At 32.6% G+C, this 18,790-nt stretch overlaps 1 protein-coding gene across 3 annotated transcripts in view; it reads right to left on the bottom strand.

Moving 5' to 3' along the window:
• The window catches only part of LOC130674469 (transcription factor SOX-13), a 104,327-nt gene extending 91,116 nt beyond the window's left edge, over window positions 1-13,211 (bottom strand). Inside the window, exon 1 of one of the 3 annotated variants that reach the window (XM_057479810.1) lies at window positions 12,313-13,211. The gene's annotated coding sequence lies outside the window, so the exon portion shown is untranslated. The remainder of the gene's footprint in view (window positions 1-12,312) is intronic. The other 2 variants (XM_057479809.1, XM_057479812.1) reach the window with 2 other exon arrangements.
• Window positions 13,212-18,790: the final 5,579 nt, after the last annotated feature.

Below are 18,790 nucleotides of genomic sequence, written 5' to 3' on the forward strand. Positions count from 1 at the left end.
GCAGCAGACATTTATATAAATATCCATCCATCCTCACACTTACGCTACAAAATACATAAAAATACAAAAAGAACAGTAATACGAACAGACGGCTTTTATGAATAAAGAATTCGCTTATACAATAGTCTCTTTGTGAATATCATCTAGAGCTAAAGCTACTGGTCTGTCTTTTTCATCAGCATCTTCAGCATCACCACAGACTCAACCAGCATCAATGTGCTAATAATCCAAGCAAATTTCTTTCCAGTATTCATTTATTTAATTGTACCATTACCATAATAAGTCTACACATAACCTTATTATGCTATTAATTATAAAACATATACATATATATGAATTCAACAAAAGTATCAAAGATAATAAACTTTTTTATGAATTACGAGTTTTTATAACCTCTTAATGCATCGCTTGTTCTTATAGAATTAATTATATGTATATATAATTTTATATAAATTGTAATTTTATCAACGAGGATTATAAGCCGCTGAGATTGGGCGCCAACTATATTTATACTCTGGCGGATACAAATGCAACTTTCGGAGACATTAACTCACAGCTCGATGCTTTCAATGTATATGTATATGTATGTATTTGTATATATATAGATGTACAAACGTATATTATTCTATAGAAAACAAGCGGCCTCGGTAATTCAAAGGGGCCATTCAAAACCCGTGTATAGATGTAGCCGCATTGCATTTGCCTTCACTCGAGCGCGTCTAACAACCAATAAAAATTCTACCTATGTCACATCACACATGTACACAAAATTATATTTACGAAATAATTCTTCGAGGATAATTGTTTGGTTCTTTTTTAGCGGCAAGAAGGCGACAAATAACCAAATTGTCATTTTCCGGGAGATAATCGACATTTTTTTTTACGGCCTTTTAAGCAGGCTTCTAATTATCGGTTAATCTGAGCAAGGGTACGTCGTTTTTTGCTGGAGTATTGATTCTAGGGCTCAAAGATTTGAATTTTTAAATTTGATTTTTTTTTTTGGGAAAAAAAATTTTTTTATTGAGATGCATTGGATTTTTTTGCGGTTCGACTTAAAAAATTCATAACTCGGCTTCTAATTGGGCTACAGACTCCGTCTTGGGCTCAAAATTTTCTCGAAACAATCCTCTATATTACAAAAATATGAAATTTTATCCAAGAAAAATTTTTTTCTATTTTAAAGAACTTCCAAAATTAATTTTTTGAATTCCATCAAAATCGACTAGTTGAACTTTGAAAATTCATAACTCGGCTTCTAATAGAGTTACCAACTCGGTTTTAGGCTCAAAATCTTCTCAAAACTATCATTTATATTACAAAAATATAAAATTCCTTCGAAAACAATTTTTCCCATTTTCAAGAACTTCCAAAATTAATTTTTTGAATTCTATCAAAATCGACTAGTTTAACTTTGAAAATTTATAACTCGGCATCTAATTGAGTTATCGACTCTGTCTTGGGCTCAAAATTTTCTCCAAACAATCCTCTATATTACAAAAATACGAAATTTTATTAAAAAAAAATTTTTCCCCATTTTCAAGAACTTCCAAAATTAATTTTTTGAATTCCATCAAAATCGACTAGCTGAACTTCGAAAATTCATAACTCGGCTTCTAATTGAGTTACCGACTCCGTCTTGGGCTCAAAATTTTCTCAAAACAATCCTTCATATTACAAAAATATGAAATTTCATCCAAATAAATTTTTTCTCCATTTTCAAGAACTCCCAAAATTAATTTTTTGAATTCCATCAAAATCGACTAGTTGAACTTCGAAAATTCATAACTCGGCTTCTAATTGAGTTACCGACTCCGTCTTGGGCTAAAAATTTTCTCAAAACAATCTTCCATGTTACAAAAATATGAAATTTCATCCAAAAAAATTTTTTCTCCATTTTCAAGAACTTTCAAAATTAATTTTTCGAATTCCATCAAAATCGACTAGTTTAACTTTGAAAATTTATAACTCGGCTTCTAATTGAGTTATCGACTCTGTCTTGGGCTCAAAATTTTCTCAAAACAATCCTCCATATTACAAAAATACGAAATTTTATTAAAAAAAAATTTTTCCCCATTTTCAAGAACTTCTAAAATTAATTTTTTGAATTTCATCAAAATTGACTAGTTTAACCTCGGAAATTCATAACTCGGCTTCTAATTGAGCTACCGACTCCATCTTGAGCTCAAAATTCTCTTCAAATTCTGCTTTCTTCTCAAAAAATTCTTAATTCATTCTCTAAAAATTATTTCCCTATTTTCCAAGTCATCATTTTAGGCACGCAAAAAAATTTGAAGTGGCTCGCGAAAAAAATTGGAGCTCTCCCAAAAATTTGGTTTATAAAATTTCTAAAGACTTTAAGTCATTGAAATTGGGGTAATTGGAGACTTCTTATATTGACTAATTTTATAAAAATTATATCGAACGATAAAAAAATGTTTCGTTATAATTTCGGCTGTAATGATGAGATAAAAATTCCAAGGGAATAAAAATGAGATTCCTAACCTCAATTATTAAAAATCCATCTCTGCGCAATTATTTGTCCATTGGTTTAAAAAATTAGGCATCCCTCGGGTTTCCCATGGCATTAAATGAAAAAATTATGCTACTTGGATTTTAAAAAAACGCCTACACGTAAACGATCCCAAGGTAACCATTAAAGCCACGTACTCGGGCTGAAAAAATGAGGAGTAAGACGAATAACAGTAAGAAGAGCCAAAGAAGAGCATACTCCGAAAAATCTTATTATTATTATTTTTATTTTTATATTTTTTTATTCAACATGTAGACAATAATTATTCAATGACAAAAACATACAGGGTAGGGTGCAATCAGTCTACGTCAGTCGGCGCGTTCGCTGTAGGTTGTAATTTAAAACGACTTACTTTAATGACCAACCGATGGATACGATGCACTACTCTATACGTGTTATGTCAGTACACCCAAATATATATATATATATATATATATATATATATATATATATATGAGAGGTAAACATACTTTGCGGCTTCTTGTACCACAAAATAAGTTAAAAATCAACTTTTGAAATTTTTTTCCCGCGAAATCGAAAAATCTCGAAACAATTCGATATATCGATTATCGAAATTTCGATATATTATAAATCTAAGTTTTGAAATTTATGCCAATTTTTTTTAGTATAAATTTGAAGGATTTCGATGTATCGAATCGAAAATATCGATATATCGAGAATATAATCTTCGATATATCGATATTATTAATTTTAATAAATCGATGTTTTTATATTTTATGTATCGAATTTTTTATTTTTGATAAATCAAAATTTTAAACTTCGATATATCGATAATGTCAATTTCGATGTATCGAATCAGAAATACAGATACATCGATAATTTTATCTTCGATATATCGATATTTTTAATTTTAATAAATCGACATTTTTAGGTTTTATGGATCAAATTTTTCATTTTTGATAAATAAAACTTTTAACTTCGATATATCGATAATGTCAACTTCGATGTATCGAAACTTGAAACTTTAATAAATCGATATTTTTGACTTTGATATATCGATACTGGAATTTCCTATGCATAAAATTGAAAATTTAGTGCATCGATTTTATGTTAAGCAATATATCGAATTAAGTATTCGATATATCGGATCAACCTGCGATATATCGAACAAAAAAATAATAACTTAATTTTCTTGTTATCTTCAAGACTCATTAGCAACAACAGTCGATGTATCAATTATTGATTTATCGATATATCGAAACCAAGATTCGATATATCGATTATTGTAAATTCGATACCTCGAATCCGAAAAGTCAAAATAATCTCCGATACCTCATATAAAAAAAAAACGTTCATACAATCGATCTTAAAAATTCGATATATCGAACTCGAATTTCGATATATCGAAGTATCAAACCGTCAAAAAATTAAATTTTGACCTCAAACTAAAAAGAAAATTTTTAAAAATATATCGAACAAAGAAAGTCGATCAATTAAGTAGAAAAAAAATATTTTTTTTAATTATCATCGATAATTGGTTCAACAAGCCCCACTGAAAGTTTCATACAGCTTCCTTTTAAATAGTTGATTAAAAAAATTTTTTTATCTCCAGTATCGAGAAGTTCTTTTCAATATCAGTGGCAATTAGGCCACCTTTTGTATTGTCCGCATTTGTTATCATTATTATATTATTTTTCGACTTAAGAAAATAAAAAAAATTAAAAGAATGAACCGAAGAAGGGAAGAGGATTATATCGGAATGGAATGAAGAACGAAGAGGCCAGCTCGACTTGTCCAACGACTCTTTTATTTACTTTATTAAGGCTCTGCTCTAACGGGATCCGATACACGTCTCTCCGTATCTACACACATATATATCTATATATTTAACTCAACGTTTAAATTCTTCAATATTTAAGCTCTCAATTGACTCATTATATTCTAATTTTTTTTACATTTCATAGACATTTTTTTTTCCAGTATCCAAATCCCACAGAAATTACTTTTATACAAAATTTATTTGTCATATTTACATATATTCATAGATGAATGCATATTGAGATAAAGAATTTCGCGCCCTTTAAAATGAGTACCCACATGCTATATTTATTTTTTATAATTGACAATCATCATATATATTGATATATATACATTTTTAAAAATATGAAAAATAAATATGGCTTGTGGGTACTCATATGAAAGGGCAGTACATTTCCTATATTGTACTGAAATGAAAAATATATATATTTATATATATATGTGTATATATTTAAAATTAATTGAATGACCCAAATATAACCGTTATTTTCTAATTTTCTAAAAAAGGAAACTCGTAATTATTGATAAAAAAATCAATTATAATGAAAAATGATAAGTTTATTTTAAATTTAAATGAATAATAGATTAAAAATATTAAAATTTTCATTTCCTAAATAAATAATGCCTTTAAAATTGAGAACAAATATTGAGGTTTAATGCTTTAAGAATTAATTTAAATAATTAACAAATATTTATCTAGAGTTTGGTGTGGACTCAGTGGGAAATTGAAAAGTTAATTATGTAGTAGATTCATATAATATATTACTTTTTTATACCATGCTTTCTGATGTGAAGAAGTCACAGTAACTAGCACAATTTTTATTAACTCTTTTTTCTTGACCAAAAATAAAATTTCCAAATTTTACATTTTTGTGTTTGATAACCAAATTAGGCTTCTGTTTGGCTTGAAATTTATTTCCTACATTCCCCAAGACACTTTCGAACCTCTCTAAGAATTCAATAGGAATCTCTTAGCCCCTTCCGAAAAAAAAAATTAATTCTAAAGCAACCTTAGCCCTTTTGAAAACGTAAGTGTTAAAGAATTGACCTATCCGACCTTAACCCTATCTATCCATCTGAACCCTTCATATTCAACATATATATACTCATTCTGCTATATAAAGTCATTAATAACTCGAAAATCAGCAGTTTTTCCCAAAAACTGAATTCCCGAAATTTCGCTCTTTTGTGCCTGATAACCAAACCCGGCTTCCGTTTGGCTTGAAAATTTTTTCCTACATTCCCCACAACACCTTCAAACCCCTCTGAGAATTTAATGAGAATCTTTGAGCCCCATCCCATAAAAAAAAATTAATTCCAAAGCAGCCTTACCCCTTCTGAAAACGTAAATGACTAAAAATTGATCTAGCCGACTTTAACCATTTCTGACCACCTGAACCCTTCATATTTGACATGCACATACTTTTCCTACTATACAAGTCATCAATTACTCAAAAAATCAACAGTTTTTTCCAAAAACCGAATTTCCGGAATTTTACATTTTTGTGCCTTATCACAAAACTAAGCTTCCGTTTGGTTCCAAAATTTTTTTGTACATTCCCTAAGACACTTGGAAACCTCCCCCCTTACCGAGCTTCAATCCTTCAACCCCTTTCTACAAAAAAAAATGAATTCCAAAGCAGCCTTACCCCTTCTGAAATCGCGCTCTCCAAAAAACTGACTTTATTAAAATTTCATCAAATCTTCCTGCATATATTTCTCAAAATCGAATAAAATTGTATTTCCGGTCATGTAAAGAAGCCTCTGCAGCAAAATAAACTTTCTTTTACCCAAAACTATCAGCATTGTAATCCCGCGAGTTGATTAATTACATTTTTGACCGGTACTGTTAGAAACTTTTTCTTAATTTAAACTCTAAAAATACATGTATATATATTTGTTTATATATATTTATACCAGAATGTAATACTTAATACTTAATAAATGTATTTAAACGTTAATAACAATAAATCAAGTGATAAAATGTTGAATTTAATCTTAATCATAAGATAAATCTTTTATAACCGATACACTTGGTATTATATATGTCAAATATAACACACTATATATATGTATATAATATGAACGTTAATTCAAGAGTATAGTGGTTATCGGTTTGTGTCTTAGCTGCTGGTTGCTGTGTGTATTTAAATTGATTAGCATACTCGGTCTTTTCTCTTTACACATTTTATTAACTCTCTTACTTGATGAAATTTTTTTTTTTTTTTTGTTATGGGTTTTGTTTGGTTATTTATTTTTATTTTTTCTTGACTAACATCTTTTACTACCTAGATATCTAAGCACAGAAGAGTTACTGTCTTTCTATCGTAGAATAAAAAAATATTTTTTTTTGTCGCAAACAAATAAATTTCTCTTTACTCGAAGCGGGTGATTTTTATTATTTTTAATTTTATTTTGAATAATGAATTTTATTTTCAAGTTGATACCTTGGATTTGAGTTAATAAATTAGACTAGAAAAAAAAATACAAAAATTTTGGGAAAATAATTTGATTTTTTCGAAGTTCCGTTTTCGGAAGGGGTAGGGTTCCTTCGGAATCCAGTTGTTTAGTAGGAAGGGGTTTGAGGATTGAAACTTAGCTAAGGGGGAGGTTTCCAAGTGTCTTGGGGAATGTGCAAAAAAATTTTTGAACCAAACGGAAGCTTAGTTAGGTTACTAGGCACAAAAAAGTAAAATTTCGGAAATTCGGTTTTTGGAAAAAACTGCTGATTTTTCGATTAATTGATGATTTGTATAGTAGGAACAGTATACGTATGTCAAATGTAAAGGGTTTAGATGGTTAGAAATAGTTAAAGGCGGCTAGATCGATTTTTAGTCATTTACGTTTTCAGAAGGGGTAAGGCTGCTTTGGAATTAATTTTTTTTTATGGGATGGAGCTCAAAGATTCCCATTAAATTCTCAGAGGTGTTCGAAGGTGTTATGGGGAATGTAGGAAAAAATTTTCAAGCCAAACGGAAGCCGGGTTTGCTTATCAGGCACAAAAAAGTAAAATTTCGGGAATTCGGTTTTTGGGAAAATCTGCTGATTTTCGAGTTATTAATGACTTTATATAGCAGAATGAGTATATAGATGTTGAATATAAAGGGCTCAGATGGACAGATAGGGCTAAGGTCGGATAGGTAAATTTTTTAACATTTACGTTTTCAGAAGGGGTAAGGCTGCTTTAGAATTAATTTTTTTTTGTCGGATGGGGCTTAAAGATTCTTATTAAACTCTCAGAGAGGTTCGAAGGTGTCTTGAGGAATGTAGAAAAAAAATTTCATGCCAAACGGAAGCCTAGTTTGGTTATCAGATACAAAAATGTAAAATCCAGAAATTTCGGTTTTTGGAAAAAAACGTTAATTTTTGAGTTATTGTCATCTTTTATTGTATGAATAGTATATTTATGTCGAACACAAAGGGTTCGTATGGTAAGAAATGGTTAAAGTCAACCAGAGTAAAATTTTGTCTGTAACGTTTCCAGAAGGCGTAAAGCTGCTTCGGAATTTATTTGTTTTGGTAGAAAGGGGCTCAAGGACTTTAAATAAAGTCTGGGATAGGTTATGAGATGTGTTGAGGAATGTACAAAATAAATTTCAAGTCAAACGGAAGCCTAGTTTCATTATGACTCACAAAAATTTTCAATTCCGAAATTTCGATTTCTGTAATAAATTAATAATTCTCAATTATTTCACCGAAAATTTTCTAAATAAATCAGTTGCAGATTTCCAAATAAATCTTAAGAGATTTAGAATCAACAATATAAGAGTCAGTTTACTGAAAATATGCCAGAAATACAATAATAAATATTAAGTATTTAAAACAGCTGGAACAAGTGTACGAGGTGGCAAGTGGGCCACTCCTGAAACGGATGAGCAGGTGAGCGAGCGTAAATCTGGGCGTCGCGGACCTGTCGCGGGTATAAGGGGATACCCAGCATCCCAAAGAGTCTCTGAAAAAGGACAACCGATATAAAGAGAGAAAGCTTTTAATGTTTCGTGTGTCACCTGATACCCGCCCGTCTCAGGGAAACAAACAATTTTTTAATATTTTTCTAGCCGACTCCAAGACAGAATGGAATTAAAAAAAAAAATCGGTATTGTCTAATTGAGTAATAAAAAATGATTTAATCTCATCTTAGCTGTCGAAAAGGTTTTTTCTATATCTGTAATCCCCGAGTTTTAAAATTCGTTTTGTGACCGACTTGCTGGCAGCTCGAACAGCTTGAGAAAAAAAAAATATAAAATAAACTCTTATCGTAAGGGCCGAGCATAAATTATCAACCATTTCGAAATATTTTTTTTTTATTTTTTTATTTCATTATTCTCATTCTTATTCTCTTTTTATCTCATTCTTAACCGTCCGTCCGTCCGTCGCCCATCGCCGTCCTATCGAGTCTTTATTCTCTCCGATCACCAAACACTGGGTCTAAGAACTAAAAAATGCGGTCATCGACATTATTTACAGCAATAGATATTTTTATTGTTGAGAGAAAAAATATATATGTATGTGTGGAGGTTTTTTAAAAATCGGGAGGAGTTTAATTGTCGAGTTTCCGACCGCGGGAGTCCACTATCGATAGGGAAGGCCAGGGGGAGGGGGTAAGAAGACGGACGGTAAAATATAAAGCATTAAGCGTTAATCTCAACGGTGGACAAGATAATGCTCCAAGTCGGCTCCACGTGAGAAGCCTTTGAGTGGCTATTTATCTCGAGTTTAAATCGATTTGTATGCTAATCCCGGCGGATCGAGAAATCCGCCTGCGTACATAAAACTTAAGGGGACCAAACAACTATAGTCACTCGATGCCATGAGATTCCAGATATATCCCTGACTAATTAGGCCCAGAGTCTTCTACTTTTATTTATTTTTATTCATGCTTTTCTTTTATCATTACTGCCTACTCAATTGCTCGATTATTTTTAATTTCAAAGGCATTTACTATTTTTTAAATGTTTAAATGCAGATTCTCATTACACTGTTAGACCTACAATAAATATGAGTAGTGATTTTTTTAGCTCGTTAAATTTACTACAAAAAAGGTATCATTGACTTTTTTTCCCAGATTGATAGTTTTCGAGTAAATAAACTTTTAAATTTAGCACAACCAAAGGTGTGCATTTAAAATTGTGTTGTCCTGCAGTTTAAAAACTAAAATTGCGTGGTTACAATTGAAGATACGATAAAAATGTATAAAAATAAACTTGTGGCTCGTTAAATTTACTACAAAAAAGGTATCAATGACTTTTTTCCCCAGATTGATAGTTTTCAAGTAAATAAATTTTTTAAATTTAGCACAACCAAAGGTGTGCATTCTAATTTTTTTTCCGCAGCTTAAAAATTAAAATTGTGGGGTTACAATTGAAGATACGATAAAAATGTAGAAGAATAAACTTGTAGCTCGTTAAATTTACTACAAAAAAGGTGTCATTGACTTTTTTTCCCAGATTGATAGTTTTCGAGTAAGTAAACTGTTTAAATTTAGCACAACCAAAGGTGTGCATTCTAATTTTTTTCCCGCAGCTTAAGAATCAAAATTGTGGGGTTACAATTGAAGATACGATAAAAATGTATAGGAATAAACTTGTAGCTCGTTAAATTTTCTACAAAAAAGGTATCATTGACTTTTTCTCTCACGTTGACAGTTTTTGAGTAAATAAACTTTTTAAAGTTAGCACAACCAAAGGTGTGCATTCTAAGTTTTTTCCGGCAGCTTCAAAATTAAAATTGCGTGGTTACAATTGAAGATACGATAAAAATATATAGGAATAAATTTGTAGCTTGTTAAATTTCCTACAAAAAAGATATCATTGACTTTTTGTCCCAGACCAATGGTTATTGAGTAAATAAACTTTTAAAATTCAGCACAACCAAAGGTGTGCATTTTTCAAATTTTCCGCGACTTATAAATTAAAATTGTGAACCAACGATTAAAGATACAGAAAAAATGAATGAAAATAAATCTGTAGCTCTTTAAATTTTCTAAAAAAAACTTATCTGTACTTTTTTTTCTCCGACCAATAGTTTCTCAGTAAATAAATTAAAAATAAATCCCATGCATTAACTATTTATCAAAAACTATTTTAAAAATTTAATCGGTGGATAAAAATAAAAAAAAAGTAAAAGGTTATGTGTGTCCGTGATAAAAAGGCGTATAGAGAATAAAAAAAAAGATGAAAAGAATAGAGAGGCTTAACAAAGAAAGCCATTAGGTGTTTTCCATTCCGTAGGGATAAAGATTATAAATAATAAAATAAAAAGCATAATGTTATTTTTTTTTAAAAGCTGGTTGGTGTTTCTCAACTATGACAAAACCCACCGAATGTGTAAAGTTAGTTTTCATAACTTTAAGAAATAGTGTTTTGTCTAACGGCACTACGCAACGTCTTTGAAACGTCCTTGTAAAAAAAAACATAAAATAATAATGAAAGAACACTTTGGTCGAGGCTGTAAGATGTCTTAATTGGACTTGACATTGTTAATGTTCGTAGTACAACTGAGCAAAAGATTTAAGTTTAAATAAAAATCCATGTACAAAATAACAGAAGAGAGACAAGTGGATGTGCAGGAATTGTAGGATGAATTTCTTCAAAGAGCAAGACGAAAATGAGCAGGGTGACTAACGCTCTTGCTCTCGTATTGGGTGTATGTCGGTACACAAGTGTCGTACACACGAATGAGAATCATCTTGAGGTTTTGAAACAGCAACAACTTGTTGTAATTTAAGATGACGAAGGGCTCTGATAATTTATCCTCTTTTGTGACCCAGCCCGTAAATGTTTATGCTATAATCAACCCCTTCTGATCCCGCTGGTGCTTCTTTAGAACCCTCGAGCATCATTTTTTGTATGCAAACTATTTTTATTTCGACTACCAACCGCCTAAAATTTTCGTTTTTATAAATAACGATTTTCTCTGTTTTAGATTTTTTTCAAACTAAAATTACAACCAAACTATTAAAGATATGACTAAAATAGTCAGGACCATTCTTTTAGCTCTTTAAATTTCCTACAAAAAAGTCCTTGATGACTTTTTTCTCAGATCAATACTTTCACCACAATGAGCTATTGAAATTGAACTAGGAAAGCAGGAGTATTGATATAATGCATTTTCTCAAAATTTTGATAAAAAAAAAGTTATTGATAAATATAACTAACAAGTGAGAATTGAAATTTCACAACTATTTTGAGACAAACGACTTTTGTTTTAACTACCGACCACCTAAAATTTTCGTTTTTATTAATAAAAATTTATTGTATTTTTTTCAAACTGAAATTGGAGCCGAACTATTAAAGATACGACCAAACTAGTCAGGATCATTCTTTTAGCTCTTTAAATTTCCTACAAAAAAGTCCTTGATGACTTTTTTCTCAGATCAATAATTTCACCACAATGAGCTATTGAAATTGAACTAGGAAAGCTGGAGTATTTATATAATGCATTTTCTCAAAATTTTGATAACAAAAAAGTTGTTGATAAATATAAGTAACAAGTGAGAATTGAAATTTCACAACTATTTTGAGACAAGCGACTTTTGTTTTAACTACCGACCACCGAAAATTTTCATTTTTATTAATAAAAATTTATCGTATTTTTTTCAAACTGAAATTGGAGCCGAACTATTAAAGATACGACCAAACTAGTCAGGATCATTCTTTTAGCTCTTTAAATTTCCTACAAAAAAGTCTCTAATGACTTTTTTCTCAGATCAATACTTTCACCACAATGAGCTACTGAAATTGAACCCGAAGAGCAGGACTTTTTATATAATGCATTTTCTTAAAACTGTGATAACAAAAACTTTCTTGACCAGTACTATTAGCAAGTAAAAATTAAAATTCAACAATTATTTCCAAGAAAGCGAGTATTTATGCTACGGAATTGATACGGGGGGTATAAAACAAGTATAGAACAGACACAAACACAAAAATGGTATATAAACGACAATCGGGTGTGCATTCCAGTACGTATAGAGAAAACGGCGGGAAAAAGAAGAAACTCACCGTCAACAATTCTGCGTAAGTTAACCATTTACGTAAACCACTGATCACTTCTCATCGTTTATTACTTTTTTTATTATTATTTTTTTTTATTCCAATTATTTCATATATTTATATATAAATATAAAATATAATCACAACCACAGTACAATCACAGATCACTTAAACAAACAAACGTTTAACGTTAACACATACACTGAATCCCCAGATGGACAGACGTAAAGTGACGATGGTCATTTTAAGGTCCTGATTCCTAGTCAGCGAACAAGCTTTCCTTAAAGGCTTTTAACAGAAACACACACCCTCAGTACACTTCACTCCTCATTCGATCCCTCAGTCACTTGGTAAGAGCATTCCACGACAATTAACCCGAAAGTCTAATCAATTAAGGGAATGAGCTTGGGGTCGGAGATGGGGTTGGGGTTGGGGTTAGGGTTGGGGTTGGGACTGGTCTACGTGCTAGCTTGCTTTCCTTTAAATATTCTTAAGGGACAGATTCGCCTGAGGCCTTAGACAACCCTCGGTTCGATTAGCCGTGGTCAATCGATTGTAGCCTAGATGTCGATGGACGAGTGTGTGTGAGCGTGTCGCCCGAAACGTCTTTGACAAGGTCTTGATACTGGATTCGCTAGCATGTGCTGTTTAATAACTTGGTCACTGATAATATATCAAGATATTGCTTAGTTTATTGTTTATTAGCAGGCACTTAGTCATACACGGCACTTGTTAACTTAAGGAATGACAATACCGATGCTAGTGATGATGACAATACTGCAGATTAAGATGCTGATAGTGACAATAGTTTTGATATTAACAATAGACGGTGCGTTCTCCACAGGTTCAGATCTTACACTGAAGAGATACCCGGCAACACACACACGTGTGCGTGGCTTCTTACCATGGGCCGGCGGTAACCCAGTCCAGGCAGCCCAGGTAGACAAGAAAATAAAGAGAAGGAGAGATAGTGGGCTGCTAAAGAAGACAAGAGTAGAGAGGCTGGAGCGGTAGTTTTGAGAGAAGAGGTAGAAGAAGGTAGTGAAGAGGGAGGAGAGTTAACAGTGAGTGAATAAAGCTTGTGAGTAAGAGAGCCAGTGAATGAGTAAGCGAGTTGGGTATACTAAGATATTGGGATTGAGTAGGGGGATACACTACGATGTACCAGGGAACACGACTTAAGAGATCCAGCGAACCGAACCAACGACATCTCATGTGGAAGTCGCTCATGTACGTTAAATACAGGGGATATGTGTGTGGAGCCTACCTGAGGTGCCAGACGGAGATACCATGTGACAGAGTACGAGAATGAAAGGCTCAGGTGAAAACGACCGGAGACCAGTCAACGAGTATTTTCTATACTCATATCAAAGTATGTGTTGGCTTGTGTAGGTAACGGAGAACAACTGTCTTGATGATGCTGGAGACTGGACAAAGAGAGAATGATAACAGTACGCTTGGGTAATATTCCTCGGAGGACAGTGGTATGGACAAAGCCTACCATGTATTATGCTACACTTCACCTGCCTGCTTTAAACGCACACATTTACTCACGGAATTTTAAATCGTCAGACAAAGATACTCAGATATATGTATATATATTTTTATATATATTAACTTTCACGTTTCAATCTGATCATTCATGTTCCTTCATTGATAAGCTTTCAAATCTCCTTTATTTTCAATTTATATGTTGCATGGTTTTCTTCCTGGATGACAGCCTGCTATCAGTGTCAATCTGTTACAAGAACCAAAGTCTTCAAAACCAGCCCTACAGTTGATTGTTATCGAATTAGAATTTTAGTCGCGCTTATTCTGAAGGCTGCAGTTTTAACCGCCTATCTAAGGCTTCATTTCAAGATTACAAATGAAAAATTTCTGCCAGCAACTCTCAAAATTTAGCAATAAATATGCGTGATATGATAAGGGAACTAAAGCGCCTAAAATCACTCCCAAAACGGATTTTGATCGAATTCGATTTTTAGTTCGCGTTCATAGTGGAGACTGCAGTTTGACTTGCATGTCTGTGGCTTTATTCCACAATAATTGACGAACAATTTCCACCAGCAGCTATCAAAATATAGCGATAAATATACGTGATATGATAAGGGAACTAAAGCGCCTAAAATCACTTTCAAAACGCATTTTGACCGAATTCAATTTTTGGTTCGCGTTCATAGAAGAGACTGCAGTTTGACTTGCATGTCTGTGGCTTTATTCCGCAATAATTGACGAACAATTTCCACCAGCAGCTATCAAAATATAGCGATAAATATACGTGATATGATAAGGGAACGAAAGCGCCTAAAATCATTCCCAAAACGGATTTTGACCGAATTAGATTTTTGGATCTCGTGCATACTGTAGGCTACAGTTTAAATCGCCTATTTGTGGCTTCATTCGAAGATAATAGACGAACAATTACCGCAATCACTTGGCAGAATTCAGTAGGAAGTATTCGTAGTACAATCAAACAAGCAAAGCGTCCAAAAACAGCCAATGGAGGCTGGCTTTTTTATTGGAATAGTAATTATGGAGGCAGTATAATTTAAAATGATAGTGAGTATGCAAATTAAGGGGGAAATACTGTAGGTATAATAAGTCATTGGTGTGATATCACTTACGCAGACATGCTCAATCGAAACATGGTAAGTTGCTGAGACGACTACGACTAAAATGAGATAAGAATACGGGATGCAATAGACACAGACACACACCACCGTATATTAAATACACAGGACACTGACACTTACAAAGGTCCTTCTAGGTGTCGTAGCAAGTGTATGCTGATGGTAGTGTCAGAGTAAGAGGTGTCTAAAAAGCGAGCCGCGGGGCATCGACCGTGCAGTCACGTAAAGTGTCTGATGTCAAAGCTGCCCGTGCCGGCATCGATAATTCAATAAAGTGTCCTCTCATTACCCTATTGATTGCTCCATTGTCCCGTCTTTCGATCGCGGTTTCTAACCTCCGACAGTATAAAGGACTAAAACCTAGCCAGGACTACACCAATGGTCTATTGACTACAAGTTATTATTTTTTTTAAGCTTGCCGATGTTTTTTCCAGGCGATACACGACGTGGAATCGAGTCCAGCTTCCGTAGGCGTCTTGTCTATTTAAAACTCCTCATTCACAACAAGTTTTTCTAATAAACATTTAACTCGATAAAATTAAACAGCCGCATGACAGCTAGCGATAGCTTCATTTACAAATTGCCAGTCCGCTAATTGTAATAAAATAAATTAGACTAATGACGATCAGAAACTCTAGATGTTAACTTGACTTGCGATTATTGCTGATCATATCGAACAGTTAACGCTTTTAAAAATATCCGTATATATTTTAATTGATGATGAATATTTATTTAATGGATCCATCGATTCATCAATTTCACAGTTCGTTAACTGGGTATGATTCTAGCTCCACAACCAGGATCATAACCATCATCGTGTTGCTACGATCGCTGTTCGATTGATCGATATCGACAGCTACAATCGGTCATTCTTGACCATGGAAAACATGGATTGGATTAAATGCAAAAGGAAGATCGCGAGCTGGACGTGGACCTGGTCCTGGACCTAGACGTGGTACCCGGCTCGGTTCCGTAGGATGAAAGGGTGGAGGGACTAAAAAAAGTAAACGTTAAGTTGTCGTGGGAATCACTTGGAACTCACTCAATTGGTTGGGTTCTGTCCAGCTAGAGCTCGATATCTCGTTGTGTATCGAGACAAAGAGGAGTGAGCGTATGTATATAAGCTAAATAAGAAGGAGCGAAGCGAGTTCTCTACATGAAGGAAGAGCAATGAAAACTAGATAGAGACAGTGTTAGGTATAAGCTTCATCTTCTTATTCTTAGTCTTGGTCTTGGTCTTGGTTGCTCTTGGAGTTGGTATTGGTCTTGGTCTTGTTTTGTTATTCTTGCTCTTGGTCTTTTCTTATTCTTCTTCGTCTTGAATGTACGCTCCGTGTAGTGTGTCTGAAACAGGTATTCCTGCCCATTGAAATAAGCCAACGTCGCGATATGAAATATATCCCCTTGTACAACTTGATAATCCGTGGTTACCATAAATCCAGAGTGATTATCCAAGGCTCTATTTATAGGCCTGACATCGCGGCAAGATTCTCTCGCCCACCATCAACCTCTCGCTTTACCTCCCTGGATTTATTTTTTTACCACTTCCTTTTAAATACCTACCACCTATTTTAACGTATTACATTTATTATATCAACTGCAGTAAATTATATATTTGTGCAATAAGTATAGACTGCTTATTGTCAAAGAAACCCAATATTTAATCATTTTTTTAAGCTCCACGAGTCTGGTCAGTTACGGGACCCGATTCAACGGCTAAACTATCGCACCTACGTAAAAATTTCTAAGGACCTTTTTTGTAGGAAATTTGATTTCCTAAAAAAAAGTATTCTTTGTCTTTTGTCGTATCTCCAATAGTTGACTTGGAAATCCAAGTTTTGTGTCTCGTACATATTTTTTTTTCCAATGTACGGATGTACGGAGCTTAAATATCTCAGTAACGAATCAACTGATTGGTCTAATTTTGGTGGCGATCGAAAGGGCTGGTCATCAGATGTAGCCCACAAAATTTTCAAATAAATCGGCTGGCTGGTTGCCAAGTAATTTAAAAAATAAGTAATGAATTTAACCGGTAGGTTATAAATAAATGTGACATCCAGACGATTTGATGGATAAAAAAGATAAATGTCCTGAAAGAATAATGAAATAAAAAATGGTTAGACAAAGACAAAGACAAAGAACTGTCTTAAGATACGTGTGTTTAACAACAGGCATGAAACAAGAGTACGGGGTGTGTACAATCGGTGTTTTGCGAACAAATGGTTGAACGCGACTCGAGAGTTTGAAATGAAAGAGACCAGCATTGTTCTGTCCACAAGGTTCTCATCCTAAGCGGCATCGTTTTCATCGTTTTTCGTATCTCGAAATTTTTATTTGCTCATTGCTGTGCCCGCGAAACAAAGAGAGAACAAGGGGGAGAGGTAAGAGCATTATTTCATACCCGATCAAAGAAACCGATTCAGGTGCACGTCATTGTTAACCTACATCAACAATCCTTTATATATATTTATATCACCGATATCATAAAATTATTATTTATTTAACCCTTTCTCAGCAAGTGTTTACTGCATTATTATATTTATTTACGGGATTACCAGATATCCTGAGCAGACGACTTCAGATCCACGACCGAGGGTATCAGTGATGATGCTGAGCCGATTGAAACACTAGCCGCGGTATCTGTCTTAGGGGCGTTATTGAGCCGCGTTATGTTCCGAGATACTTTAAGGTTTTTTACTCACGTTGGTTTTTTAATATTTATGTGGCTCTATATTAAAATAACCCATTTAATCATATGGGTTATTTTTACTAGTTTATTTTTAATCGGTAATTTTTAAATCATTTTTTATGAGTAATTTTTTGCGGAATTTTTTATGGGTTATTTTTCATAGCTGATTTTTCATGGGTAATTTTGGTGGAGGATTTTCATAGGTTATTTTTATGAGATATTTGTATGGGTAATTTTGGTGGGGAATTTTGAAGTCATTTTTTATGAGCAATTTTTTGGGGAATTTTTCATAGCTAATTTTTGTGAGTAATTTTGATGAGTTATTTTTCATAAATTTTTTTATATGGGTAATTTTTATAGGATATTTTTCATGGGTAATTTTGATGGAGGATTTTTCATAGGTTATTTTTATGAGATATTTGTATGGGTAATTTTGGTGGGGAATTTTTAAGTCATTTTTTATGAGCAATTTTTTGGGGAATTTTTCATAGCTAATTTTTGTGAGTAATTTTGATGAGTTATTTTTCATAAATTATTTTATATGGGTATTTTTTACAAGATATTTTTCATGGGTAATTTTAGTGGGGAATCTTTTATAGGTTATTTTTATGAGCTATTTTTATGGGTAATTTTGGTGGGGAATTTTTAAGTCATTTTTTATGAGCAATTTTTTGGGGAATTTTTCATAGCTAATTTTTGTGAGTAATTTTGATGAGTTATTTTTCATAAATTTTTTTATAAGATATTTTTCATGGGTAATTTTGGTGGAGGATTTTTCATAGGTTATTTTTATGAGATATTTGTATGGGTAATTTTGGTGGGGAATTTTTAAGTCATTTTTTATGAGCAATTTTTTGGGGAATTTTTCATAACTAATTTTTGTGAGTAATTTTGATAAGTTATTTTTCATAAATTATTTTATATGGGTAATTTTTATAAGATATTTTTCATAGGTTATTTTAGAAGGAAATTTTTCATAGATTATTTTTATGAGCTATTTTTTATGGGTGATTTTGATGGGTAATTTTTCATAAGTTATTTTTATGAGCTATTTTTTATGGGTAATTTTTGCTAAATTTTTTCATAGATTATTTTTTGTAGGTAATTCTTATAAGTTATTTTTTGTAGGTACATTTTGTAGGTAATTTTTATGAATCCTTTTGACAAG

Source organism: Microplitis mediator, chromosome 9 (assembly GCF_029852145.1).
Source record: "Microplitis mediator isolate UGA2020A chromosome 9, iyMicMedi2.1, whole genome shotgun sequence".
In the NCBI taxonomy this organism is placed as follows: Eukaryota; Metazoa; Arthropoda; class Insecta; order Hymenoptera; family Braconidae; genus Microplitis; species Microplitis mediator.